Source organism: Hyla sarda, unplaced genomic scaffold (genome assembly GCF_029499605.1).
Source record: "Hyla sarda isolate aHylSar1 unplaced genomic scaffold, aHylSar1.hap1 scaffold_271, whole genome shotgun sequence".
Taxonomy (NCBI): Eukaryota; Metazoa; Chordata; class Amphibia; order Anura; family Hylidae; genus Hyla; species Hyla sarda.
This window is the reverse complement of record NW_026609407.1, coordinates 104,341-130,521: the sequence shown is the minus strand read 5'-3', so window position 1 is coordinate 130,521 and position 26,181 is coordinate 104,341. Positions and strand designations below refer to the sequence as shown.

Genomic DNA, 26,181 nt, shown 5'->3' with positions numbered 1-26,181 from the left:
AGCACCCACCCGCTATCAAGGCAGCTGCCTATCATGTCATGCCCTACCTGCACAGGTGTGCTGGCTACTCAAATGATCCAATTAAGGAGGCCATTTAGTCAGCAGCAGCAGAAGTCCTGTGCCTGGACGCTCCAACAGGGGCCAGACACAAGCAGAAGCAGAAGCAGCAGAAGCACCACCTTTTGTTTATTGGCTGCAGCAGCAGCAAGGCCCACAGGGCTGGCTAGCTGGCTAGCCAGCAAGCAGGTAGCAATGAAAGTAGGAATCTTTCTTTTTAACCCTGTAAGGGGGTGGTGCACTGTACCCGAAGATACTGCCATATCGGGTCAATGCATAGGGCGACGGAAGCAAGCTTCGAAATCGGCCCCCGTTCTCAAAAATCCATTTAATATATGGTCCCCAGATAGGGGACGTATCAGATATTAAACTGATAAGAACAGATACTACACTTGATCTTAGCCAAAAGGCCGAGAAGCGATAACCGTGAAAGGGGCGGGCCCAACAAGGTCCCCTTCATGGGCACTATCACTGCTTGCTGTCAGGGAGGCTGCCAGACAATTTTCCATGCACACTCTGGGCTGGGGGGCAGTCAACCACCAGTACACACAGCAGAACCTAAACCCATACCATTATTGCTAAGCAGCAAGACAGGGGCCCATTGCACTCCCACGGGGCCTTTTTAAATGCAATCCATAACCCGGATTTGCCAGGAACCCTTCTTACTCCTCCTACTTGCATGTGACACTGGGCTTAGGATCTGCATAGGAAACACACACACAAGCACACACCTACCTTTGTTGCCTGCAGATGCCTCCTTGGCTGTCCCCAAACGGTATCAAACCAACACCCACGGGAAGCTGTAAGCATAGAGGACATGCCTGCACCCCATTGGACTTACCTGTGTGGGTTAAATCCGGGTTATTTGACAACCTATGGCGGTGATGGTTCTGCTCAGGCAGAGCAGTGCTGATGCTCCTCATAAAGCTGTCGCTGCTGTGAAGGTTCTAGGTGACATCACAAATCCCTTTGGTTACATACACAACAAAGCTGGGTTGTTGTTGTTTACACTCTGCAAGGCCTGTGGAAGTGAGTGACATCATAGCACTGTAGTTCTGAGGGTTCAAGATGGATGCAACAATCTCCTGTTGCTTCTATGAAGGCCGTAATAGACGACATCACCAAACAGCTCCATAGTCACATACACAGCAAAGGAGAGATGTTGTTTACACCTAGTGATGTCAGTGGTATTGAGTGACATCACAGCACAGTGCTAAGGCTCCTGGGCCTGGACACAGCAGCGGCTGCAATATCTCAACGGAGAATACGTTTATATCTATGTGTGTGTGTGCGCATATATATATATATATATATATATATATATATATATATATATATATATATATTTCTCCGCCGAAATCACTTTTAAACCCATTTCCACCTTTTTTTCCCTTCTCTTCCTCTTACTTTTTTTTCACGTTTTTTTACGTTTTTCTCCTTTTCGCCTCTTTTCTGGGCGTATTATTCTTCTTTTTCTTCTTTTTTTTCGTCTAATGCATACCCCATCAGTGCAGCAATGCTTATTCAATACCGCCAGCAGATGGAGACACTGGGGGATAATTTTCTAAGGATTTATACTGATTTTTCCTGTCTGAATTTGTCGCACAGAAAGTTGCAGGCCAAATATGTGTGACATTTCTGCGACTTTAGCTTCTAGAGCATTTTTACAACATTATACATAGGTGCTGAATACATAAAAAGCGACTGTTCAGCGACAGACAAGTTGCATCGGCTGAAAGTAGGCCAGAATGTCAGTCCATGTTGGAGCAGGTTTAGATACAGTCTAAAGCATAGATCTCAAAGTCTGTGCACAGAATTTAGCAAGGGCCTCGCACCTTCTGATGCATCAGGTAGGTGCACAATAGCATAGCCTAACCCTCTGTACTTTGGTCTATATTGATGCGGGACATAGACAGCCAGCTGATGACCAATCCATTAGTGCAATGGATGGCTGGAAGCATTTGTCTTTGCCTTTGCAATACCACAGAAGCAATGCATGGTCAATGTACAGCAATGACACACCTGTGTGAACAGCCAGGAGACCCCCCCCCCCCCCCATGTTATGTTACATAGTTACATAGTTAGTACGGTCGAAAAAAGACATATGTCCATCACGTTCAACCAGGGAATTAAGGGGTAGGGGTGTGGCGCGATATTGGGGAAGGGATGAGATTTTATATTTCTTCATAAGCATTAATCTTATTTTGTCAATTAGGAACATTCAGCACCCACCCGCTATCAAGGCAGCTGCCTATCATGTCATGCCCTACCTGCACAGGTGTGCTGGCTACTCAAATGATCCAATTAAGGAGGCCATTTAGTCAGCAGCAGCAGAAGTCCTGTGCCTGGACGCTCCAACAGGGGCCAGACACAAGCAGAAGCAGAAGCAGCAGAAGCAGCAGCAGCACCACCTTTTGTTTATTGGCTGCAGCAGCAGCAAGGCCCACAGGGCTGGCTAGCTGGCTAGCCAGCAAGCAGGTAGCAATGAAAGTAGGAATCTTTCTTTTTAACCCTGTAAGGGGGTGGTGCACTGTACCCGAAGATACTGCCATATCGGGTCAATGCATAGGGCGACGGAAGCAAGCTTCGAAATCGGCCCCCGTTCTCAAAAATCCATTTAATATATGGTCCCCAGATAGGGGACGTATCAGATATTAAACTGATAAGAACAGATACTACACTTGATCTTAGCCAAAAGGCCGAGAAGCGATAACCGTGAAAGGGGCGGGCCCAACAAGGTCCCCTTCATGGGCACTATCACTGCTTGCTGTCAGGGAGGCTGCCAGACAATTTTCCATGCACACTCTGGGCTGGGGGGCAGTCAACCACCAGTACACACAGCAGAACCTAAACCCATACCATTATTGCTAAGCAGCAAGACAGGGGCCCATTGCACTCCCACGGGGCCTTTTTAAATGCAATCCATAACCCGGATTTGCCAGGAACCCTTCTTACTCCTCCTACTTGCATGTGACACTGGGCTTAGGATCTGCATAGGAAACACACACACAAGCACACACCTACCTTTGTTGCCTGCAGATGCCTCCTTGGCTGTCCCCAAACGGTATCAAACCAACACCCACGGGAAGCTGTAAGCATAGAGGACATGCCTGCACCCCATTGGACTTACCTGTGTGGGTTAAATCCGGGTTATTTGACAACCTATGGCGGTGATGGTTCTGCTCAGGCAGAGCAGTGCTGATGCTCCTCATAAAGCTGTCGCTGCTGTGAAGGTTCTAGGTGACATCACAAATCCCTTTGGTTACATACACAACAAAGCTGGGTTGTTGTTGTTTACACTCTGCAAGGCCTGTGGAAGTGAGTGACATCATAGCACTGTAGTTCTGAGGGTTCAAGATGGATGCAACAATCTCCTGTTGCTTCTATGAAGGCCGTAATAGACGACATCACCAAACAGCTCCATAGTCACATACACAGCAAAGGAGAGATGTTGTTTACACCTAGTGATGTCAGTGGTATTGAGTGACATCACAGCACAGTGCTAAGGCTCCTGGGCCTGGACACAGCAGCGGCTGCAATATCTCAACGGAGAATACGTTTATATCTATGTGTGTGTGTGCGCATATATATATATATATATATATATATATATATATATATATATATATATTTCTCCGCCGAAATCACTTTTAAACCCATTTCCACCTTTTTTTCCCTTCTCTTCCTCTTACTTTTTTTTCACGTTTTTTTACGTTTTTCTCCTTTTCGCCTCTTTTCTGGGCGTATTATTCTTCTTTTTCTTCTTTTTTTTCGTCTAATGCATACCCCATCAGTGCAGCAATGCTTATTCAATACCGCCAGCAGATGGAGACACTGGGGGATAATTTTCTAAGGATTTATACTGATTTTTCCTGTCTGAATTTGTCGCACAGAAAGTTGCAGGCCAAATATGTGTGACATTTCTGCGACTTTAGCTTCTAGAGCATTTTTACAACATTATACATAGGTGCTGAATACATAAAAAGCGACTGTTCAGCGACAGACAAGTCGCATCGGCTGAAAGTAGGCCAGAATGTCAGTCCATGTTGGAGCAGGTTTAGATACAGTCTAAAGCATAGATCTCAAAGTCTGTGCACAGAATTTAGCAAGGGCCTCGCACCTTCTGATGCATCAGGTAGGTGCACAATAGCATAGCCTAACCCTCTGTACTTTGGTCTATATTGATGCGGGACATAGACAGCCAGCTGATGACCAATCCATTAGTGCAATGGATGGCTGGAAGCATTTGTCTTTGCCTTTGCAATACCACAGAAGCAATGCATGGTCAATGTACAGCAATGACACACCTGTGTGAACAGCCAGGAGACCCCCCCCCCCCCCCATGTTATGTTACATAGTTACATAGTTAGTACGGTCGAAAAAAGACATATGTCCATCACGTTCAAGCAGGGAATTAAGGGGTAGGGGTGTGGCGCGATATTGGGGAAGGGATGAGATTTTATATTTCTTCATAAGCATTAATCTTATTTTGTCAATTAGGAACATTCAGCACCCACCCGCTATCAAGGCAGCTGCCTATCATGTCATGCCCTACCTGCACAGGTGTGCTGGCTACTCAAATGATCCAATTAAGGAGGCCATTTAGTCAGCAGCAGCAGAAGTCCTGTGCCTGGACGCTCCAACAGGGGCCAGACACAAGCAGAAGCAGAAGCAGCAGAAGCAGCAGCAGCACCACCTTTTGTTTATTGGCTGCAGCAGCAGCAAGGCCCACAGGGCTGGCTAGCTGGCTAGCCAGCAAGCAGGTAGCAATGAAAGTAGGAATCTTTCTTTTTAACCCTGTAAGGGGGTGGTGCACTGTACCCGAAGATACTGCCATATCGGGTCAATGCATAGGGCGACGGAAGCAAGCTTCGAAATCGGCCCCCGTTCTCAAAAATCCATTTAATATATGGTCCCCAGATAGGGGACGTATCAGATATTAAACTGATAAGAACAGATACTACACTTGATCTTAGCCAAAAGGCCGAGAAGCGATAACCGTGAAAGGGGCGGGCCCAACAAGGTCCCCTTCATGGGCACTATCACTGCTTGCTGTCAGGGAGGCTGCCAGACAATTTTCCATGCACACTCTGGGCTGGGGGGCAGTCAACCACCAGTACACACAGCAGAACCTAAACCCATACCATTATTGCTAAGCAGCAAGACAGGGGCCCATTGCACTCCCACGGGGCCTTTTTAAATGCAATCCATAACCCGGATTTGCCAGGAACCCTTCTTACTCCTCCTACTTGCATGTGACACTGGGCTTAGGATCTGCATAGGAAACACACACACAAGCACACACCTACCTTTGTTGCCTGCAGATGCCTCCTTGGCTGTCCCCAAACGGTATCAAACCAACACCCACGGGAAGCTGTAAGCATAGAGGACATGCCTGCACCCCATTGGACTTACCTGTGTGGGTTAAATCCGGGTTATTTGACAACCTATGGCGGTGATGGTTCTGCTCAGGCAGAGCAGTGCTGATGCTCCTCATAAAGCTGTCGCTGCTGTGAAGGTTCTAGGTGACATCACAAATCCCTTTGGTTACATACACAACAAAGCTGGGTTGTTGTTGTTTACACTCTGCAAGGCCTGTGGAAGTGAGTGACATCATAGCACTGTAGTTCTGAGGGTTCAAGATGGATGCAACAATCTCCTGTTGCTTCTATGAAGGCCGTAATAGACGACATCACCAAACAGCTCCATAGTCACATACACAGCAAAGGAGAGATGTTGTTTACACCTAGTGATGTCAGTGGTATTGAGTGACATCACAGCACAGTGCTAAGGCTCCTGGGCCTGGACACAGCAGCGGCTGCAATATCTCAACGGAGAATACGTTTATATCTATGTGTGTGTGTGCGCATATATATATATATATATATATATATATATATATATATATATATATTTCTCCGCCGAAATCACTTTTAAACCCATTTCCACCTTTTTTTCCCTTCTCTTCCTCTTACTTTTTTTTCACGTTTTTTTACGTTTTTCTCCTTTTCGCCTCTTTTCTGGGCGTATTATTCTTCTTTTTCTTCTTTTTTTTCGTCTAATGCATACCCCATCAGTGCAGCAATGCTTATTCAATACCGCCAGCAGATGGAGACACTGGGGGATAATTTTCTAAGGATTTATACTGATTTTTCCTGTCTGAATTTGTCGCACAGAAAGTTGCAGGCCAAATATGTGTGACATTTCTGCGACTTTAGCTTCTAGAGCATTTTTACAACAGGGGCCAGACACAAGCAGAAGCAGAAGCAGCAGAAGCAGCAGCAGCACCACCTTTTGTTTATTGGCTGCAGCAGCAGCAAGGCCCACAGGGCTGGCTAGCTGGCTAGCCAGCAAGCAGGTAGCAATGAAAGTAGGAATCTTTCTTTTTAACCCTGTAAGGGGGTGGTGCACTGTACCCGAAGATACTGCCATATCGGGTCAATGCATAGGGCGACGGAAGCAAGCTTCGAAATCGGCCCCCGTTCTCAAAAATCCATTTAATATATGGTCCCCAGATAGGGGACGTATCAGATATTAAACTGATAAGAACAGATTTTTGATTGAAAGAGCTTTATTTTCCGTTCAGTCATTACAAGTCGTACAATAAATTACAGTCACACAAAGCATGATAGTACAATACACAGCAAAGGTTCCCTAAGCTATACATCGCACACCATGCTACTCTAACATTCAGCTCAATCCTGCAATAGAAAAGCACAAGAGATCAAACAAAAACCAAATAATACAATCTGTGATCGGGGTAGGGGTGTGGGCGACTATGTGGGGGTAGGGAGGGGGCGGATCACAGGGCCAAACTGTTGGGCTGTATCTTCAGGGAGACATGGGAGAAGGAGAGGGGTCTTCACTCCTCTTCTTCCTCATCAACGGCCGAGCTGTCCAAGATGGAATAGTCTCTAAGCAGGTTCTTGATGAACCTGCGGCAGTCCCGGACGGACATGTTTTCCCTGTTGATCACGAGGCGGTTCCTGGAGAGCCACACTGCGTCCTTAAAACAGTTCATAAGGCGCCAGGCCTCCTGGATGGCCTCCACGTCGTGGGTCCCAGGGAACAGGCCGTAAAGCACCGAATGGTACGATAGGCAGCTCCTGGGCACTGAGTCTCTGAGTTCCTGTTCTAGGGCGTCCAACAGACCCTGTGCAAAGGGGCACTGCCAAAACACGTGGAAAGATGTTTCCTCCACGTAGGGGCAACGGGGGCAGTACCGGGTCTTGCACAGGTTGCGGGCATGCATGAATGACCTGAGAGAGAGAACAGATACTACACTTGATCTTAGCCAAAAGGCCGAGAAGCGATAACCGTGAAAGGGGCGGGCCCAACAAGGTCCCCTTCATGGGCACTATCACTGCTTGCTGTCAGGGAGGCTGCCAGACAATTTTCCATGCACACTCTGGGCTGGGGGGCAGTCAACCACCAGTACACACAGCAGAACCTAAACCCATACCATTATTGCTAAGCAGCAAGACAGGGGCCCATTGCACTCCCACGGGGCCTTTTTAAATGCAATCCATAACCCGGATTTGCCAGGAACCCTTCTTACTCCTCCTACTTGCATGTGACACTGGGCTTAGGATCTGCATAGGAAACACACACACAAGCACACACCTACCTTTGTTGCCTGCAGATGCCTCCTTGGCTGTCCCCAAACGGTATCAAACCAACACCCACGGGAAGCTGTAAGCATAGAGGACATGCCTGCACCCCATTGGACTTACCTGTGTGGGTTAAATCCGGGTTATTTGACAACCTATGGCGGTGATGGTTCTGCTCAGGCAGAGCAGTGCTGATGCTCCTCATAAAGCTGTCGCTGCTGTGAAGGTTCTAGGTGACATCACAATCCCTATGGTTACATACACAACAAAGCTGGGTTGTTGTTGTTTACACTCTGCAAGGCCTGTGGAAGTGAGTGACATCATAGCACTGTAGTTCTGAGGGTTCAAGATGGATGCAACAATCTCCTGTTGCTTCTATGAAGGCCGTAATAGACGACATCACCAAACAGCTCCATAGTCACATACACAGCAAAGGAGAGATGTTGTTTACACCTAGTGATGTCAGTGGTATTGAGTGACATCACAGCACAGTGCTAAGGCTCCTGGGCCTGGACACAGCAGCGGCTGCAATATCTCAACGGAGAATACGTTTATATCTATGTGTGTGTGTGCGCATATATATATATATATATATATATATATATATATATATATATATTCTCCGCCGAAATCACTTTTAAACCCATTTCCACCTTTTTTTCCCTTCTCTTCCTCTTACTTTTTTTTCACGTTTTTTTACGTTTTTCTCCTTTTCGCCTCTTTTCTGGGCGTATTATTCTTCTTTTTCTTCTTTTTTTTCGTCTAATGCATACCCCATCAGTGCAGCAATGCTTATTCAATACCGCCAGCAGATGGAGACACTGGGGGATAATTTTCTAAGGATTTATACTGATTTTTCCTGTCTGAATTTGTCGCACAGAAAGTTGCAGGCCAAATATGTGTGACATTTCTGCGACTTTAGCTTCTAGAGCATTTTTACAACATTATACATAGGTGCTGAATACATAAAAAGCGACTGTTCAGCGACAGACAAGTCGCATCGGCTGAAAGTAGGCCAGAATGTCAGTCCATGTTGGAGCAGGTTTAGATACAGTCTAAAGCATAGATCTCAAAGTCTGTGCACAGAATTTAGCAAGGGCCTCGCACCTTCTGATGCATCAGGTAGGTGCACAATAGCATAGCCTAACCCTCTGTACTTTGGTCTATATTGATGCGGGACATAGACAGCCAGCTGATGACCAATCCATTAGTGCAATGGATGGCTGGAAGCATTTGTCTTTGCCTTTGCAATACCACAGAAGCAATGCATGGTCAATGTACAGCAATGACACACCTGTGTGAACAGCCAGGAGACCCCCCCCCCCCCCCATGTTATGTTACATAGTTACATAGTTAGTACGGTCGAAAAAAGACATATGTCCATCACGTTCAACCAGGGAATTAAGGGGTAGGGGTGTGGCGCGATATTGGGGAAGGGATGAGATTTTATATTTCTTCATAAGCATTAATCTTATTTTGTCAATTAGGAACATTCAGCACCCACCCGCTATCAAGGCAGCTGCCTATCATGTCATGCCCTACCTGCACAGGTGTGCTGGCTACTCAAATGATCCAATTAAGGAGGCCATTTAGTCAGCAGCAGCAGAAGTCCTGTGCCTGGACGCTCCAACAGGGGCCAGACACAAGCAGAAGCAGAAGCAGCAGAAGCACCACCTTTTGTTTATTGGCTGCAGCAGCAGCAAGGCCCACAGGGCTGGCTAGCTGGCTAGCCAGCAAGCAGGTAGCAATGAAAGTAGGAATCTTTCTTTTTAACCCTGTAAGGGGGTGGTGCACTGTACCCGAAGATACTGCCATATCGGGTCAATGCATAGGGCGACGGAAGCAAGCTTCGAAATCGGCCCCCGTTCTCAAAAATCCATTTAATATATGGTCCCCAGATAGGGGACGTATCAGATATTAAACTGATAAGAACAGATACTACACTTGATCTTAGCCAAAAGGCCGAGAAGCGATAACCGTGAAAGGGGCGGGCCCAACAAGGTCCCCTTCATGGGCACTATCACTGCTTGCTGTCAGGGAGGCTGCCAGACAATTTTCCATGCACACTCTGGGCTGGGGGGCAGTCAACCACCAGTACACACAGCAGAACCTAAACCCATACCATTATTGCTAAGCAGCAAGACAGGGGCCCATTGCACTCCCACGGGGCCTTTTTAAATGCAATCCATAACCCGGATTTGCCAGGAACCCTTCTTACTCCTCCTACTTGCATGTGACACTGGGCTTAGGATCTGCATAGGAAACACACACACAAGCACACACCTACCTTTGTTGCCTGCAGATGCCTCCTTGGCTGTCCCCAAACGGTATCAAACCAACACCCACGGGAAGCTGTAAGCATAGAGGACATGCCTGCACCCCATTGGACTTACCTGTGTGGGTTAAATCCGGGTTATTTGACAACCTATGGCGGTGATGGTTCTGCTCAGGCAGAGCAGTGCTGATGCTCCTCATAAAGCTGTCGCTGCTGTGAAGGTTCTAGGTGACATCACAAATCCCTTTGGTTACATACACAACAAAGCTGGGTTGTTGTTGTTTACACTCTGCAAGGCCTGTGGAAGTGAGTGACATCATAGCACTGTAGTTCTGAGGGTTCAAGATGGATGCAACAATCTCCTGTTGCTTCTATGAAGGCCGTAATAGACGACATCACCAAACAGCTCCATAGTCACATACACAGCAAAGGAGAGATGTTGTTTACACCTAGTGATGTCAGTGGTATTGAGTGACATCACAGCACAGTGCTAAGGCTCCTGGGCCTGGACACAGCAGCGGCTGCAATATCTCAACGGAGAATACGTTTATATCTATGTGTGTGTGTGCGCATATATATATATATATATATATATATATATATATATATATATTTCTCCGCCGAAATCACTTTTAAACCCATTTCCACCTTTTTTTCCCTTCTCTTCCTCTTACTTTTTTTTCACGTTTTTTTACGTTTTTCTCCTTTTCGCCTCTTTTCTGGGCGTATTATTCTTCTTTTTCTTCTTTTTTTTCGTCTAATGCATACCCCATCAGTGCAGCAATGCTTATTCAATACCGCCAGCAGATGGAGACACTGGGGGATAATTTTCTAAGGATTTATACTGATTTTTCCTGTCTGAATTTGTCGCACAGAAAGTTGCAGGCCAAATATGTGTGACATTTCTGCGACTTTAGCTTCTAGAGCATTTTTACAACATTATACATAGGTGCTGAATACATAAAAAGCGACTGTTCAGCGACAGACAAGTCGCATCGGCTGAAAGTAGGCCAGAATGTCAGTCCATGTTGGAGCAGGTTTAGATACAGTCTAAAGCATAGATCTCAAAGTCTGTGCACAGAATTTAGCAAGGGCCTCGCACCTTCTGATGCATCAGGTAGGTGCACAATAGCATAGCCTAACCCTCTGTACTTTGGTCTATATTGATGCGGGACATAGACAGCCAGCTGATGACCAATCCATTAGTGCAATGGATGGCTGGAAGCATTTGTCTTTGCCTTTGCAATACCACAGAAGCAATGCATGGTCAATGTACAGCAATGACACACCTGTGTGAACAGCCAGGAGACCCCCCCCCCCCCATGTTATGTTACATAGTTACATAGTTAGTACGGTCGAAAAAAGACATATGTCCATCACGTTCAACCAGGGAATTAAGGGGTAGGGGTGTGGCGCGATATTGGGGAAGGGATGAGATTTTATATTTCTTCATAAGCATTAATCTTATTTTGTCAATTAGGAACATTCAGCACCCACCCGCTATCAAGGCAGCTGCCTATCATGTCATGCCCTACCTGCACAGGTGTGCTGGCTACTCAAATGATCCAATTAAGGAGGCCATTTAGTCAGCAGCAGCAGAAGTCCTGTGCCTGGACGCTCCAACAGGGGCCAGACACAAGCAGAAGCAGAAGCAGCAGAAGCAGCAGCAGCACCACCTTTTGTTTATTGGCTGCAGCAGCAGCAAGGCCCACAGGGCTGGCTAGCTGGCTAGCCAGCAAGCAGGTAGCAATGAAAGTAGGAATCTTTCTTTTTAACCCTGTAAGGGGGTGGTGCACTGTACCCGAAGATACTGCCATATCGGGTCAATGCATAGGGCGACGGAAGCAAGCTTCGAAATCGGCCCCCGTTCTCAAAAATCCATTTAATATATGGTCCCCAGATAGGGGACGTATCAGATATTAAACTGATAAGAACAGATACTACACTTGATCTTAGCCAAAAGGCCGAGAAGCGATAACCGTGAAAGGGGCGGGCCCAACAAGGTCCCCTTCATGGGCACTATCACTGCTTGCTGTCAGGGAGGCTGCCAGACAATTTTCCATGCACACTCTGGGCTGGGGGGCAGTCAACCACCAGTACACACAGCAGAACCTAAACCCATACCATTATTGCTAAGCAGCAAGACAGGGGCCCATTGCACTCCCACGGGGCCTTTTTAAATGCAATCCATAACCCGGATTTGCCAGGAACCCTTCTTACTCCTCCTACTTGCATGTGACACTGGGCTTAGGATCTGCATAGGAAACACACACACAAGCACACACCTACCTTTGTTGCCTGCAGATGCCTCCTTGGCTGTCCCCAAACGGTATCAAACCAACACCCACGGGAAGCTGTAAGCATAGAGGACATGCCTGCACCCCATTGGACTTACCTGTGTGGGTTAAATCCGGGTTATTTGACAACCTATGGCGGTGATGGTTCTGCTCAGGCAGAGCAGTGCTGATGCTCCTCATAAAGCTGTCGCTGCTGTGAAGGTTCTAGGTGACATCACAAATCCCTTTGGTTACATACACAACAAAGCTGGGTTGTTGTTGTTTACACTCTGCAAGGCCTGTGGAAGTGAGTGACATCATAGCACTGTAGTTCTGAGGGTTCAAGATGGATGCAACAATCTCCTGTTGCTTCTATGAAGGCCGTAATAGACGACATCACCAAACAGCTCCATAGTCACATACACAGCAAAGGAGAGATGTTGTTTACACCTAGTGATGTCAGTGGTATTGAGTGACATCACAGCACAGTGCTAAGGCTCCTGGGCCTGGACACAGCAGCGGCTGCAATATCTCAACGGAGAATACGTTTATATCTATGTGTGTGTGTGCGCATATATATATATATATATATATATATATATATATATATATATATTTCTCCGCCGAAATCACTTTTAAACCCATTTCCACCTTTTTTTCCCTTCTCTTCCTCTTACTTTTTTTTCACGTTTTTTTACGTTTTTCTCCTTTTCGCCTCTTTTCTGGGCGTATTATTCTTCTTTTTCTTCTTTTTTTTCGTCTAATGCATACCCCATCAGTGCAGCAATGCTTATTCAATACCGCCAGCAGATGGAGACACTGGGGGATAATTTTCTAAGGATTTATACTGATTTTTCCTGTCTGAATTTGTCGCACAGAAAGTTGCAGGCCAAATATGTGTGACATTTCTGCGACTTTAGCTTCTAGAGCATTTTTACAACATTATACATAGGTGCTGAATACATAAAAAGCGACTGTTCAGCGACAGACAAGTCGCATCGGCTGAAAGTAGGCCAGAATGTCAGTCCATGTTGGAGCAGGTTTAGATACAGTCTAAAGCATAGATCTCAAAGTCTGTGCACAGAATTTAGCAAGGGCCTCGCACCTTCTGATGCATCAGGTAGGTGCACAATAGCATAGCCTAACCCTCTGTACTTTGGTCTATATTGATGCGGGACATAGACAGCCAGCTGATGACCAATCCATTAGTGCAATGGATGGCTGGAAGCATTTGTCTTTGCCTTTGCAATACCACAGAAGCAATGCATGGTCAATGTACAGCAATGACACACCTGTGTGAACAGCCAGGAGACCCCCCCCCCCCCCATGTTATGTTACATAGTTACATAGTTAGTACGGTCGAAAAAAGACATATGTCCATCACGTTCAACCAGGGAATTAAGGGGTAGGGGTGTGGCGCGATATTGGGGAAGGGATGAGATTTTATATTTCTTCATAAGCATTAATCTTATTTTGTCAATTAGGAACATTCAGCACCCACCCGCTATCAAGGCAGCTGCCTATCATGTCATGCCCTACCTGCACAGGTGTGCTGGCTACTCAAATGATCCAATTAAGGAGGCCATTTAGTCAGCAGCAGCAGAAGTCCTGTGCCTGGACGCTCCAACAGGGGCCAGACACAAGCAGAAGCAGAAGCAGCAGAAGCAGCAGCAGCACCACCTTTTGTTTATTGGCTGCAGCAGCAGCAAGGCCCACAGGGCTGGCTAGCTGGCTAGCCAGCAAGCAGGTAGCAATGAAAGTAGGAATCTTTCTTTTTAACCCTGTAAGGGGGTGGTGCACTGTACCCGAAGATACTGCCATATCGGGTCAATGCATAGGGCGACGGAAGCAAGCTTCGAAATCGGCCCCCGTTCTCAAAAATCCATTTAATATATGGTCCCCAGATAGGGGACGTATCAGATATTAAACTGATAAGAACAGATACTACACTTGATCTTAGCCAAAAGGCCGAGAAGCGATAACCGTGAAAGGGGCGGGCCCAACAAGGTCCCCTTCATGGGCACTATCACTGCTTGCTGTCAGGGAGGCTGCCAGACAATTTTCCATGCACACTCTGGGCTGGGGGGCAGTCAACCACCAGTACACACAGCAGAACCTAAACCCATACCATTATTGCTAAGCAGCAAGACAGGGGCCCATTGCACTCCCACGGGGCCTTTTTAAATGCAATCCATAACCCGGATTTGCCAGGAACCCTTCTTACTCCTCCTACTTGCATGTGACACTGGGCTTAGGATCTGCATAGGAAACACACACACAAGCACACACCTACCTTTGTTGCCTGCAGATGCCTCCTTGGCTGTCCCCAAACGGTATCAAACCAACACCCACGGGAAGCTGTAAGCATAGAGGACATGCCTGCACCCCATTGGACTTACCTGTGTGGGTTAAATCCGGGTTATTTGACAACCTATGGCGGTGATGGTTCTGCTCAGGCAGAGCAGTGCTGATGCTCCTCATAAAGCTGTCGCTGCTGTGAAGGTTCTAGGTGACATCACAAATCCCTTTGGTTACATACACAACAAAGCTGGGTTGTTGTTGTTTACACTCTGCAAGGCCTGTGGAAGTGAGTGACATCATAGCACTGTAGTTCTGAGGGTTCAAGATGGATGCAACAATAATCTCCTGTTGCTTCTATGAAGGCCGTAATAGACGACATCACCAAACAGCTCCATAGTCACATACACAGCAAAGGAGAGATGTTGTTTACACCTAGTGATGTCAGTGGTATTGAGTGACATCACAGCACAGTGCTAAGGCTCCTGGGCCTGGACACAGCAGCGGCTGCAATATCTCAACGGAGAATACGTTTATATCTATGTGTGTGTGTGCGCATATATATATATATATATATATATATATATATATATATATATATATATATTCTCCGCCGAAATCACTTTTAAACCCATTTCCACCTTTTTTTCCCTTCTCTTCCTCTTACTTTTTTTTCACGTTTTTTTACGTTTTTCTCCTTTTCGCCTCTTTTCTGGGCGTATTATTCTTCTTTTTCTTCTTTTTTTTCGTCTAATGCATACCCCATCAGTGCAGCAATGCTTATTCAATACCGCCAGCAGATGGAGACACTGGGGGATAATTTTCTAAGGATTTATACTGATTTTTCCTGTCTGAATTTGTCGCACAGAAAGTTGCAGGCCAAATATGTGTGACATTTCTGCGACTTTAGCTTCTAGAGCATTTTTACAACATTATACATAGGTGCTGAATACATAAAAAGCGACTGTTCAGCGACAGACAAGTCGCATCGGCTGAAAGTAGGCCAGAATGTCAGTCCATGTTGGAGCAGGTTTAGATACAGTCTAAAGCATAGATCTCAAAGTCTGTGCACAGAATTTAGCAAGGGCCTCGCACCTTCTGATGCATCAGGTAGGTGCACAATAGCATAGCCTAACCCTCTGTACTTTGGTCTATATTGATGCGGGACATAGACAGCCAGCTGATGACCAATCCATTAGTGCAATGGATGGCTGGAAGCATTTGTCTTTGCCTTTGCAATACCACAGAAGCAATGCATGGTCAATGTACAGCAATGACACACCTGTGTGAACAGCCAGGAGACCCCCCCCCCCCCCCATGTTATGTTACATAGTTACATAGTTAGTACGGTCGAAAAAAGACATATGTCCATCACGTTCAACCAGGGAATTAAGGGGTAGGGGTGTGGCGCGATATTGGGGAAGGGATGAGATTTTATATTTCTTCATAAGCATTAATCTTATTTTGTCAATTAGGAACATTCAGCACCCACCCGCTATCAAGGCAGCTGCCTATCATGTCATGCCCTACCTGCACAGGTGTGCTGGCTACTCAAATGATCCAATTAAGGAGGCCATTTAGTCAGCAGCAGCAGAAGTCCTGTGCCTGGACGCTCCAACAGGGGCCAGACACAAGCAGAAGCAGAAGCAGCAGAAGCAGCAGCAGCACCACCTTTTGTTTATTGGCTGCAGCAGCAGCAAGGCCCACAGGGCTGGCTAGCTGGCTAGCCAGCAAGCAGGTAGCAATGAAAGTAGGAATCTTTCTTTTTAACCCTGTAAGGGGGTGGTGCACTGTACCCGAAGATACTGCCATATCGGGTCAATGCATAGGGCGACGGAAGCAAGCTTCGAAATCGGCCCCCGTTCTCAAAAATCCATTTAATATATGGTCCCCAGATAGGGGACGTATCAGATATTAAACTGATAAGAACAGATACTACACTTGATCTTAGCCAAAAGGCCGAGAAGCGATAACCGTGAAAGGGGCGGGCCCAACAAGGTCCCCTTCATGGGCACTATCACTGCTTGCTGTCAGGGAGGCTGCCAGACAATTTTCCATGCACACTCTGGGCTGGGGGGCAGTCAACCACCAGTACACACAGCAGAACCTAAACCCATACCATTATTGCTAAGCAGCAAGACAGGGGCCCATTGCACTCCCACGGGGCCTTTTTAAATGCAATCCATAACCCGGATTTGCCAGGAACCCTTCTTACTCCTCCTACTTGCATGTGACACTGGGCTTAGGTTCTGCATAGGAAACACACACACAAGCACACACCTACCTTTGTTGCCTGCAGATGCCTCCTTGGCTGTCCCCAAACGGTATCAAACCAACACCCACGGGAAGCTGTAAGCATAGAGGACATGCCTGCACCCCATTGGACTTACCTGTGTGGGTTAAATCCGGGTTATTTGACAACCTATGGCGGTGATGGTTCTGCTCAGGCAGAGCAGTGCTGATGCTCCTCATAAAGCTGTCGCTGCTGTGAAGGTTCTAGGTGACATCACAAATCCCTTTGGTTACATACACAACAAAGCTGGGTTGTTGTTGTTTACACTCTGCAAGGCCTGTGGAAGTGAGTGACATCATAGCACTGTAGTTCTGAGGGTTCAAGATGGATGCAACAATCTCCTGTTGCTTCTATGAAGGCCGTAATAGACGACATCACCAAACAGCTCCATAGTCACATACACAGCAAAGGAGAGATGTTGTTTACACCTAGTGATGTCAGTGGTATTGAGTGACATCACAGCACAGTGCTAAGGCTCCTGGGCCTGGACACAGCAGCGGCTGCAATATCTCAACGGAGAATACGTTTATATCTATGTGTGTGTGTGCGCATATATATATATATATATATATATATATATATATATATATATATATTTCTCCGCCGAAATCACTTTTAAACCCATTTCCACCTTTTTTTCCCTTCTCTTCCTCTTACTTTTTTTTCACGTTTTTTTACGTTTTTCTCCTTTTCGCCTCTTTTCTGGGCGTATTATTCTTCTTTTTCTTCTTTTTTTTCGTCTAATGCATACCCCATCAGTGCAGCAATGCTTATTCAATACCGCCAGCAGATGGAGACACTGGGGGATAATTTTCTAAGGATTTATACTGATTTTTCCTGTCTGAATTTGTCGCACAGAAAGTTGCAGGCCAAATATGTGTGACATTTCTGCGACTTTAGCTTCTAGAGCATTTTTACAACATTATACATAGGTGCTGAATACATAAAAAGCGACTGTTCAGCGACAGACAAGTCGCATCGGCTGAAAGTAGGCCAGAATGTCAGTCCATGTTGGAGCAGGTTTAGATACAGTCTAAAGCATAGATCTCAAAGTCTGTGCACAGAATTTAGCAAGGGCCTCGCACCTTCTGATGCATCAGGTAGGTGCACAATAGCATAGCCTAACCCTCTGTACTTTGGTCTATATTGATGCGGGACATAGACAGCCAGCTGATGACCAATCCATTAGTGCAATGGATGGCTGGAAGCATTTGTCTTTGCCTTTGCAATACCACAGAAGCAATGCATGGTCAATGTACAGCAATGACACACCTGTGTGAACAGCCAGGAGACCCCCCCCCCCCCATGTTATGTTACATAGTTACATAGTTAGTACGGTCGAAAAAAGACATATGTCCATCACGTTCAACCAGGGAATTAAGGGGTAGGGGTGTGGCGCGATATTGGGGAAGGGATGAGATTTTATATTTCTTCATAAGCATTAATCTTATTTTGTCAATTAGGAACATTCAGCACCCACCCGCTATCAAGGCAGCTGCCTATCATGTCATGCCCTACCTGCACAGGTGTGCTGGCTACTCAAATGATCCAATTAAGGAGGCCATTTAGTCAGCAGCAGCAGAAGTCCTGTGCCTGGACGCTCCAACAGGGGCCAGACACAAGCAGAAGCAGAAGCAGCAGAAGCAGCAGCAGCACCACCTTTTGTTTATTGGCTGCAGCAGCAGCAAGGCCCACAGGGCTGGCTAGCTGGCTAGCCAGCAAGCAGGTAGCAATGAAAGTAGGAATCTTTCTTTTTAACCCTGTAAGGGGGTGGTGCACTGTACCCGAAGATACTGCCATATCGGGTCAATGCATAGGGCGACGGAAGCAAGCTTCGAAATCGGCCCCCGTTCTCAAAAATCCATTTAATATATGGTCCCCAGATAGGGGACGTATCAGATATTAAACTGATAAGAACAGATACTACACTTGATCTTAGCCAAAAGGCCGAGAAGCGATAACCGTGAAAGGGGCGGGCCCAACAAGGTCCCCTTCATGGGCACTATCACTGCTTGCTGTCAGGGAGGCTGCCAGACAATTTTCCATGCACACTCTGGGCTGGGGGGCAGTCAACCACCAGTACACACAGCAGAACCTAAACCCATACCATTATTGCTAAGCAGCAAGACAGGGGCCCATTGCACTCCCACGGGGCCTTTTTAAATGCAATCCATAACCCGGATTTGCCAGGAACCCTTCTTACTCCTCCTACTTGCATGTGACACTGGGCTTAGGATCTGCATAGGAAACACACACACAAGCACACACCTACCTTTGTTGCCTGCAGATGCCTCCTTGGCTGTCCCCAAACGGTATCAAACCAACACCCACGGGAAGCTGTAAGCATAGAGGACATGCCTGCACCCCATTGGACTTACCTGTGTGGGTTAAATCCAATCCGGGTTATTTGACAACCTATGGCGGTGATGGTTCTGCTCAGGCAGAGCAGTGCTGATGCTCCTCATAAAGCTGTCGCTGCTGTGAAGGTTCTAGGTGACATCACAAATCCCTTTGGTTACATACACAACAAAGCTGGGTTGTTGTTGTTTACACTCTGCAAGGCCTGTGGAAGTGAGTGACATCATAGCACTGTAGTTCTGAGGGTTCAAGATGGATGCAACAATCTCCTGTTGCTTCTATGAAGGCCGTAATAGACGACATCACCAAACAGCTCCATAGTCACATACACAGCAAAGGAGAGATGTTGTTTACACCTAGTGATGTCAGTGGTATTGAGTGACATCACAGCACAGTGCTAAGGCTCCTGGGCCTGGACACAGCAGCGGCTGCAATATCTCAACGGAGAATACGTTTATATCTATGTGTGTGTGTGCGCATATATATATATATATATATATATATATATATATATTTCTCCGCCGAAATCACTTTTAAACCCATTTCCACCTTTTTTTCCCTTCTCTTCCTCTTACTTTTTTTTCACGTTTTTTTACGTTTTTCTCCTTTTCGCCTCTTTTCTGGGCGTATTATTCTTCTTTTTCTTCTTTTTTTTCGTCTAATGCATACCCCATCAGTGCAGCAATGCTTATTCAATACCGCCAGCAGATGGAGACACTGGGGATAATTTTCTAAGGATTTATACTGATTTTTCCTGTCTGAATTTGTCGCACAGAAAGTTGCAGGCCAAATATGTGTGACATTTCTGCGACTTTAGCTTCTAGAGCATTTTTACAACATTATACATAGGTGCTGAATACATAAAAAGCGACTGTTCAGCGACAGACAAGTCGCATCGGCTGAAAGTAGGCCAGAATGTCAGTCCATGTTGGAGCAGGTTTAGATACAGTCTAAAGCATAGATCTCAAAGTCTGTGCACAGAATTTAGCAAGGGCCTCGCACCTTCTGATGCATCAGGTAGGTGCACAATAGCATAGCCTAACCCTCTGTACTTTGGTCTATATTGATGCGGGACATAGACAGCCAGCTGATGACCAATCCATTAGTGCAATGGATGGCTGGAAGCATTTGTCTTTGCCTTTGCAATACCACAGAAGCAATGCATGGTCAATGTACAGCAATGACACACCTGTGTGAACAGCCAGGAGACCCCCCCCCCCCCCCCATGTTATGTTACATAGTTACATAGTTAGTACGGTCGAAAAAAGACATATGTCCATCACGTTCAACCAGGGAATTAAGGGGTAGGGGTGTGGCGCGATATTGGGGAAGGGATGAGATTTTATATTTCTTCATAAGCATTAATCTTATTTTGTCAATTAGGAACATTCAGCACCCACCCGCTATCAAGGCAGCTGCCTATCATGTCATGCCCTACCTGCACAGGTGTGCTGGCTACTCAAATGATCCAATTAAGGAGGCCATTTAGTCAGCAGCAGCAGAAGTCCTGTGCCTGGACGCTCCAACAGGGGCCAGACACAAGCAGAAGCAGAAGCAGCAGAAGCAGCAGCAGCACCACCTTTTGTTTATTGGCTGCAGCAGCAGCAAGGCCCACAGGGCTGGCTAGCTGGCTAGCCAGCAAGCAGGTAGCAATGAAAGTAGGAATCTTTCTTTTTAACCCTGTAAGGGGGTGGTGCACTGTACCCGAAGATACTGCCATATCGGGTCAATGCATAGGGCGACGGAAGCAAGCTTCGAAATCGGCCCCCGTTCTCAAAAATCCATTTAATATATGGTCCCCAGATAGGGGACGTATCAGATATTAAACTGATAAGAACAGATACTACACTTGATCTTAGCCAAAAGGCCGAGAAGCGATAACCGTGAAAGGGGCGGGCCCAACAAGGTCCCCTTCATGGGCACTATCACTGCTTGCTGTCAGGGAGGCTGCCAGACAATTTTCCATGCACACTCTGGGCTGGGGGGCAGTCAACCACCAGTACACACAGCAGAACCTAAACCCATACCATTATTGCTAAGCAGCAAGACAGGGGCCCATTGCACTCCCACGGGGCCTTTTTAAATGCAATCCATAACCCGGATTTGCCAGGAACCCTTCTTACTCCTCCTACTTGCATGTGACACTGGGCTTAGGATCTGCATAGGAAACACACACACAAGCACACACCTACCTTTGTTGCCTGCAGATGCCTCCTTGGCTGTCCCCAAACGGTATCAAACCAACACCCACGGGAAGCTGTAAGCATAGAGGACATGCCTGCACCCCATTGGACTTACCTGTGTGGGTTAAATCCGGGTTATTTGACAACCTATGGCGGTGATGGTTCTGCTCAGGCAGAGCAGTGCTGATGCTCCTCATAAAGCTGTCGCTGCTGTGAAGGTTCTAGGTGACATCACAAATCCCTTTGGTTACATACACAACAAAGCTGGGTTGTTGTTGTTTACACTCTGCAAGGCCTGTGGAAGTGAGTGACATCATAGCACTGTAGTTCTGAGGGTTCAAGATGGATGCAACAATCTCCTGTTGCTTCTATGAAGGCCGTAATAGACGACATCACCAAACAGCTCCATAGTCACATACACAGCAAAGGAGAGATGTTGTTTACACCTAGTGATGTCAGTGGTATTGAGTGACATCACAGCACAGTGCTAAGGCTCCTGGGCCTGGACACAGCAGCGGCTGCAATATCTCAACGGAGAATACGTTTATATCTATGTGTGTGTGTGCGCATATATATATATATATATATATATATATATATATATATATTCTCCGCCGAAATCACTTTTAAACCCATTTCCACCTTTTTTTCCCTTCTCTTCCTCTTACTTTTTTTTCACGTTTTTTTACGTTTTTCTCCTTTTCGCCTCTTTTCTGGGCGTATTATTCTTCTTTTTCTTCTTTTTTTTCGTCTAATGCATACCCCATCAGTGCAGCAATGCTTATTCAATACCGCCAGCAGATGGAGACACTGGGGGATAATTTTCTAAGGATTTATACTGATTTTTCCTGTCTGAATTTGTCGCACAGAAAGTTGCAGGCCAAATATGTGTGACATTTCTGCGACTTTAGCTTCTAGAGCATTTTTACAACATTATACATAGGTGCTGAATACATAAAAAGCGACTGTTCAGCGACAGACAAGTCGCATCGGCTGAAAGTAGGCCAGAATGTCAGTCCATGTTGGAGCAGGTTTAGATACAGTCTAAAGCATAGATCTCAAAGTCTGTGCACAGAATTTAGCAAGGGCCTCGCACCTTCTGATGCATCAGGTAGGTGCACAATAGCATAGCCTAACCCTCTGTACTTTGGTCTATATTGATGCGGGACATAGACAGCCAGCTGATGACCAATCCATTAGTGCAATGGATGGCTGGAAGCATTTGTCTTTGCCTTTGCAATACCACAGAAGCAATGCATGGTCAATGTACAGCAATGACACACCTGTGTGAACAGCCAGGAGACCCCCCCCCCCCCATGTTATGTTACATAGTTACATAGTTAGTACGGTCGAAAAAAGACATATGTCCATCACGTTCAACCAGGGAATTAAGGGGTAGGGGTGTGGCGCGATATTGGGGAAGGGATGAGATTTTATATTTCTTCATAAGCATTAATCTTATTTTGTCAATTAGGAACATTCAGCACCCACCCGCTATCAAGGCAGCTGCCTATCATGTCATGCCCTACCTGCACAGGTGTGCTGGCTACTCAAATGATCCAATTAAGGAGGCCATTTAGTCAGCAGCAGCAGAAGTCCTGTGCCTGGACGCTCCAACAGGGGCCAGACACAAGCAGAAGCAGAAGCAGCAGAAGCAGCAGCAGCACCACCTTTTGTTTATTGGCTGCAGCAGCAGCAAGGCCCACAGGGCTGGCTAGCTGGCTAGCCAGCAAGCAGGTAGCAATGAAAGTAGGAATCTTTCTTTTTAACCCTGTAAGGGGGTGGTGCACTGTACCCGAAGATACTGCCATATCGGGTCAATGCATAGGGCGACGGAAGCAAGCTTCGAAATCGGCCCCCGTTCTCAAAAATCCATTTAATATATGGTCCCCAGATAGGGGACGTATCAGATATTAAACTGATAAGAACAGATACTACACTTGATCTTAGCCAAAAGGCCGAGAAGCGATAACCGTGAAAGGGGCGGGCCCAACAAGGTCCCCTTCATGGGCACTATCACTGCTTGCTGTCAGGGAGGCTGCCAGACAATTTTCCATGCACACTCTGGGCTGGGGGGCAGTCAACCACCAGTACACACAGCAGAACCTAAACCCATACCATTATTGCTAAGCAGCAAGACAGGGGCCCATTGCACTCCCACGGGGCCTTTTTAAATGCAATCCATAACCCGGATTTGCCAGGAACCCTTCTTACTCCTCCTACTTGCATGTGACACTGGGCTTAGGATCTGCATAGGAAACACACACACAAGCACACACCTACCTTTGTTGCCTGCAGATGCCTCCTTGGCTGTCCCCAAACGGTATCAAACCAACACCCACGGGAAGCTGTAAGCATAGAGGACATGCCTGCACCCCATTGGACTTACCTGTGTGGGTTAAATCCGGGTTATTTGACAACCTATGGCGGTGATGGTTCTGCTCAGGCAGAGCAGTGCTGATGCTCCTCATAAAGCTGTCGCTGCTGTGAAGGTTCTAGGTGACATCACAAATCCCTTTGGTTACATACACAACAAAGCTGGGTTGTTGTTGTTTACACTCTGCAAGGCCTGTGGAAGTGAGTGACATCATAGCACTGTAGTTCTGAGGGTTCAAGATGGATGCAACAATCTCCTGTTGCTTCTATGAAGGCCGTAATAGACGACATCACCAAACAGCTCCATAGTCACATACACAGCAAAGGAGAGATGTTGTTTACACCTAGTGATGTCAGTGGTATTGAGTGACATCACAGCACAGTGCTAAGGCTCCTGGGCCTGGACACATCAGCGGCTGCAATATCTCAACGGAGAATACGTTTATATCTATGTGTGTGTGTGCGCATATATATATATATATATATATATATATATATATATATATATATATATATATTTCTCCGCCGAAATCACTTTTAAACCCATTTCCACCTTTTTTTCCCTTCTCTTCCTCTTACTTTTTTTTCACGTTTTTTTACGTTTTTCTCCTTTTCGCCTCTTTTCTGGGCGTATTATTCTTCTTTTTCTTCTTTTTTTTCGTCTAATGCATACCCCATCAGTGCAGCAATGCTTATTCAATACCGCCAGCAGATGGAGACACTGGGGGATAATTTTCTAAGGATTTATACTGATTTTTCCTGTCTGAATTTGTCGCACAGAAAGTTGCAGGCCAAATATGTGTGACATTTCTGCGACTTTAGCTTCTAGAGCATTTTTACAACATTATACATAGGTGCTGAATACATAAAAAGCGACTGTTCAGCGACAGACAAGTCGCATCGGCTGAAAGTAGGCCAGAATGTCAGTCCATGTTGGAGCAGGTTTAGATACAGTCTAAAGCATAGATCTCAAAGTCTGTGCACAGAATTTAGCAAGGGCCTCGCACCTTCTGATGCATCAGGTAGGTGCACAATAGCATAGCCTAACCCTCTGTACTTTGGTCTATATTGATGCGGGACATAGACAGCCAGCTGATGACCAATCCATTAGTGCAATGGATGGCTGGAAGCATTTGTCTTTGCCTTTGCAATACCACAGAAGCAATGCATGGTCAATGTACAGCAATGACACACCTGTGTGAACAGCCAGGAGACCCCCCCCCCCCCCATGTTATGTTACATAGTTACATAGTTAGTACGGTCGAAAAAAGACATATGTCCATCACGTTCAACCAGGGAATTAAGGGGTAGGGGTGTGGCGCGATATTGGGGAAGGGATGAGATTTTATATTTCTTCATAAGCATTAATCTTATTTTGTCAATTAGGAACATTCAGCACCCACCCGCTATCAAGGCAGCTGCCTATCATGTCATGCCCTACCTGCACAGGTGTGCTGGCTACTCAAATGATCCAATTAAGGAGGCCATTTAGTCAGCAGCAGCAGAAGTCCTGTGCCTGGACGCTCCAACAGGGGCCAGACACAAGCAGAAGCAGAAGCAGCAGAAGCAGCAGCAGCACCACCTTTTGTTTATTGGCTGCAGCAGCAGCAAGGCCCACAGGGCTGGCTAGCTGGCTAGCCAGCAAGCAGGTAGCAATGAAAGTAGGAATCTTTCTTTTTAACCCTGTAAGGGGGTGGTGCACTGTACCCGAAGATACTGCCATATCGGGTCAATGCATAGGGGCGACGGAAGCAAGCTTCGAAATCGGCCCCCGTTCTCAAAAATCCATTTAATATATGGTCCCCAGATAGGGGACGTATCAGATATTAAACTGATAAGAACAGATACTACACTTGATCTTAGCCAAAAGGCCGAGAAGCGATAACCGTGAAAGGGGCGGGCCCAACAAGGTCCCCTTCATGGGCACTATCACTGCTTGCTGTCAGGGAGGCTGCCAGACAATTTTCCATGCACACTCTGGGCTGGGGGGCAGTCAACCACCAGTACACACAGCAGAACCTAAACCCATACCATTATTGCTAAGCAGCAAGACAGGGGCCCATTGCACTCCCACGGGGCCTTTTTAAATGCAATCCATAACCCGGATTTGCCAGGAACCCTTCTTACTCCTCCTACTTGCATGTGACACTGGGCTTAGGATCTGCATAGGAAACACACACACAAGCACACACCTACCTTTGTTGCCTGCAGATGCCTCCTTGGCTGTCCCCAAACGGTATCAAACCAACACCCACGGGAAGCTGTAAGCATAGAGGACATGCCTGCACCCCATTGGACTTACCTGTGTGGGTTAAATCCGGGTTATTTGACAACCTATGGCGGTGATGGTTCTGCTCAGGCAGAGCAGTGCTGATGCTCCTCATAAAGCTGTCGCTGCTGTGAAGGTTCTAGGTGACATCACAAATCCCTTTGGTTACATACACAACAAAGCTGG

The 26,181-nt window shown here is 46.5% G+C and overlaps 11 non-coding genes and 2 pseudogenes across 11 annotated transcripts; all 13 read right to left on the bottom strand.

Annotated features, from left to right (window-relative positions):
* Positions 1-288: 288 nt before the first annotated feature.
* LOC130325220 (U2 spliceosomal RNA) lies at positions 289-479 on the bottom strand. Its single transcript, XR_008870074.1, has one exon. It is a non-coding gene; the product is annotated as a U2 spliceosomal RNA (small nuclear RNA).
* A 2,098-nt stretch (positions 480-2,577) lies between these two features.
* LOC130325219 (U2 spliceosomal RNA) lies at positions 2,578-2,768 on the bottom strand. Its single transcript, XR_008870073.1, has one exon. It is a non-coding gene; the product is annotated as a U2 spliceosomal RNA (small nuclear RNA).
* Positions 2,769-4,862: 2,094 nt separating this feature from the next.
* On the bottom strand, positions 4,863-5,053 carry LOC130325218 (U2 spliceosomal RNA). The gene has a single exon (XR_008870072.1). It is a non-coding gene; the product is annotated as a U2 spliceosomal RNA (small nuclear RNA).
* A 1,404-nt stretch (positions 5,054-6,457) lies between these two features.
* LOC130325337 (U2 spliceosomal RNA) lies at positions 6,458-6,630 on the bottom strand (annotated as a pseudogene).
* Positions 6,631-7,290: 660 nt separating this feature from the next.
* LOC130325347 (U2 spliceosomal RNA) lies at positions 7,291-7,371 on the bottom strand (annotated as a pseudogene).
* Positions 7,372-9,450: 2,079 nt separating this feature from the next.
* On the bottom strand, positions 9,451-9,641 carry LOC130325217 (U2 spliceosomal RNA). The gene has a single exon (XR_008870071.1). It is a non-coding gene; the product is annotated as a U2 spliceosomal RNA (small nuclear RNA).
* A 2,086-nt stretch (positions 9,642-11,727) lies between these two features.
* On the bottom strand, positions 11,728-11,918 carry LOC130325392 (U2 spliceosomal RNA). Its single transcript, XR_008870223.1, has one exon. It is a non-coding gene; the product is annotated as a U2 spliceosomal RNA (small nuclear RNA).
* A 2,089-nt stretch (positions 11,919-14,007) lies between these two features.
* Positions 14,008-14,198, bottom strand: LOC130325391 (U2 spliceosomal RNA). Its single transcript, XR_008870222.1, has one exon. It is a non-coding gene; the product is annotated as a U2 spliceosomal RNA (small nuclear RNA).
* Positions 14,199-16,296: 2,098 nt separating this feature from the next.
* On the bottom strand, positions 16,297-16,487 carry LOC130325390 (U2 spliceosomal RNA). The gene has a single exon (XR_008870221.1). It is a non-coding gene; the product is annotated as a U2 spliceosomal RNA (small nuclear RNA).
* Positions 16,488-18,577: 2,090 nt separating this feature from the next.
* Positions 18,578-18,768, bottom strand: LOC130325389 (U2 spliceosomal RNA). The gene has a single exon (XR_008870220.1). It is a non-coding gene; the product is annotated as a U2 spliceosomal RNA (small nuclear RNA).
* A 2,087-nt stretch (positions 18,769-20,855) lies between these two features.
* LOC130325388 (U2 spliceosomal RNA) lies at positions 20,856-21,046 on the bottom strand. Its single transcript, XR_008870219.1, has one exon. It is a non-coding gene; the product is annotated as a U2 spliceosomal RNA (small nuclear RNA).
* Positions 21,047-23,129: 2,083 nt separating this feature from the next.
* LOC130325385 (U2 spliceosomal RNA) lies at positions 23,130-23,320 on the bottom strand. Its single transcript, XR_008870217.1, has one exon. It is a non-coding gene; the product is annotated as a U2 spliceosomal RNA (small nuclear RNA).
* Positions 23,321-25,417: 2,097 nt separating this feature from the next.
* LOC130325216 (U2 spliceosomal RNA) lies at positions 25,418-25,609 on the bottom strand. The gene has a single exon (XR_008870070.1). It is a non-coding gene; the product is annotated as a U2 spliceosomal RNA (small nuclear RNA).
* Between the last annotated feature and the right edge of the window lie 572 nt (positions 25,610-26,181).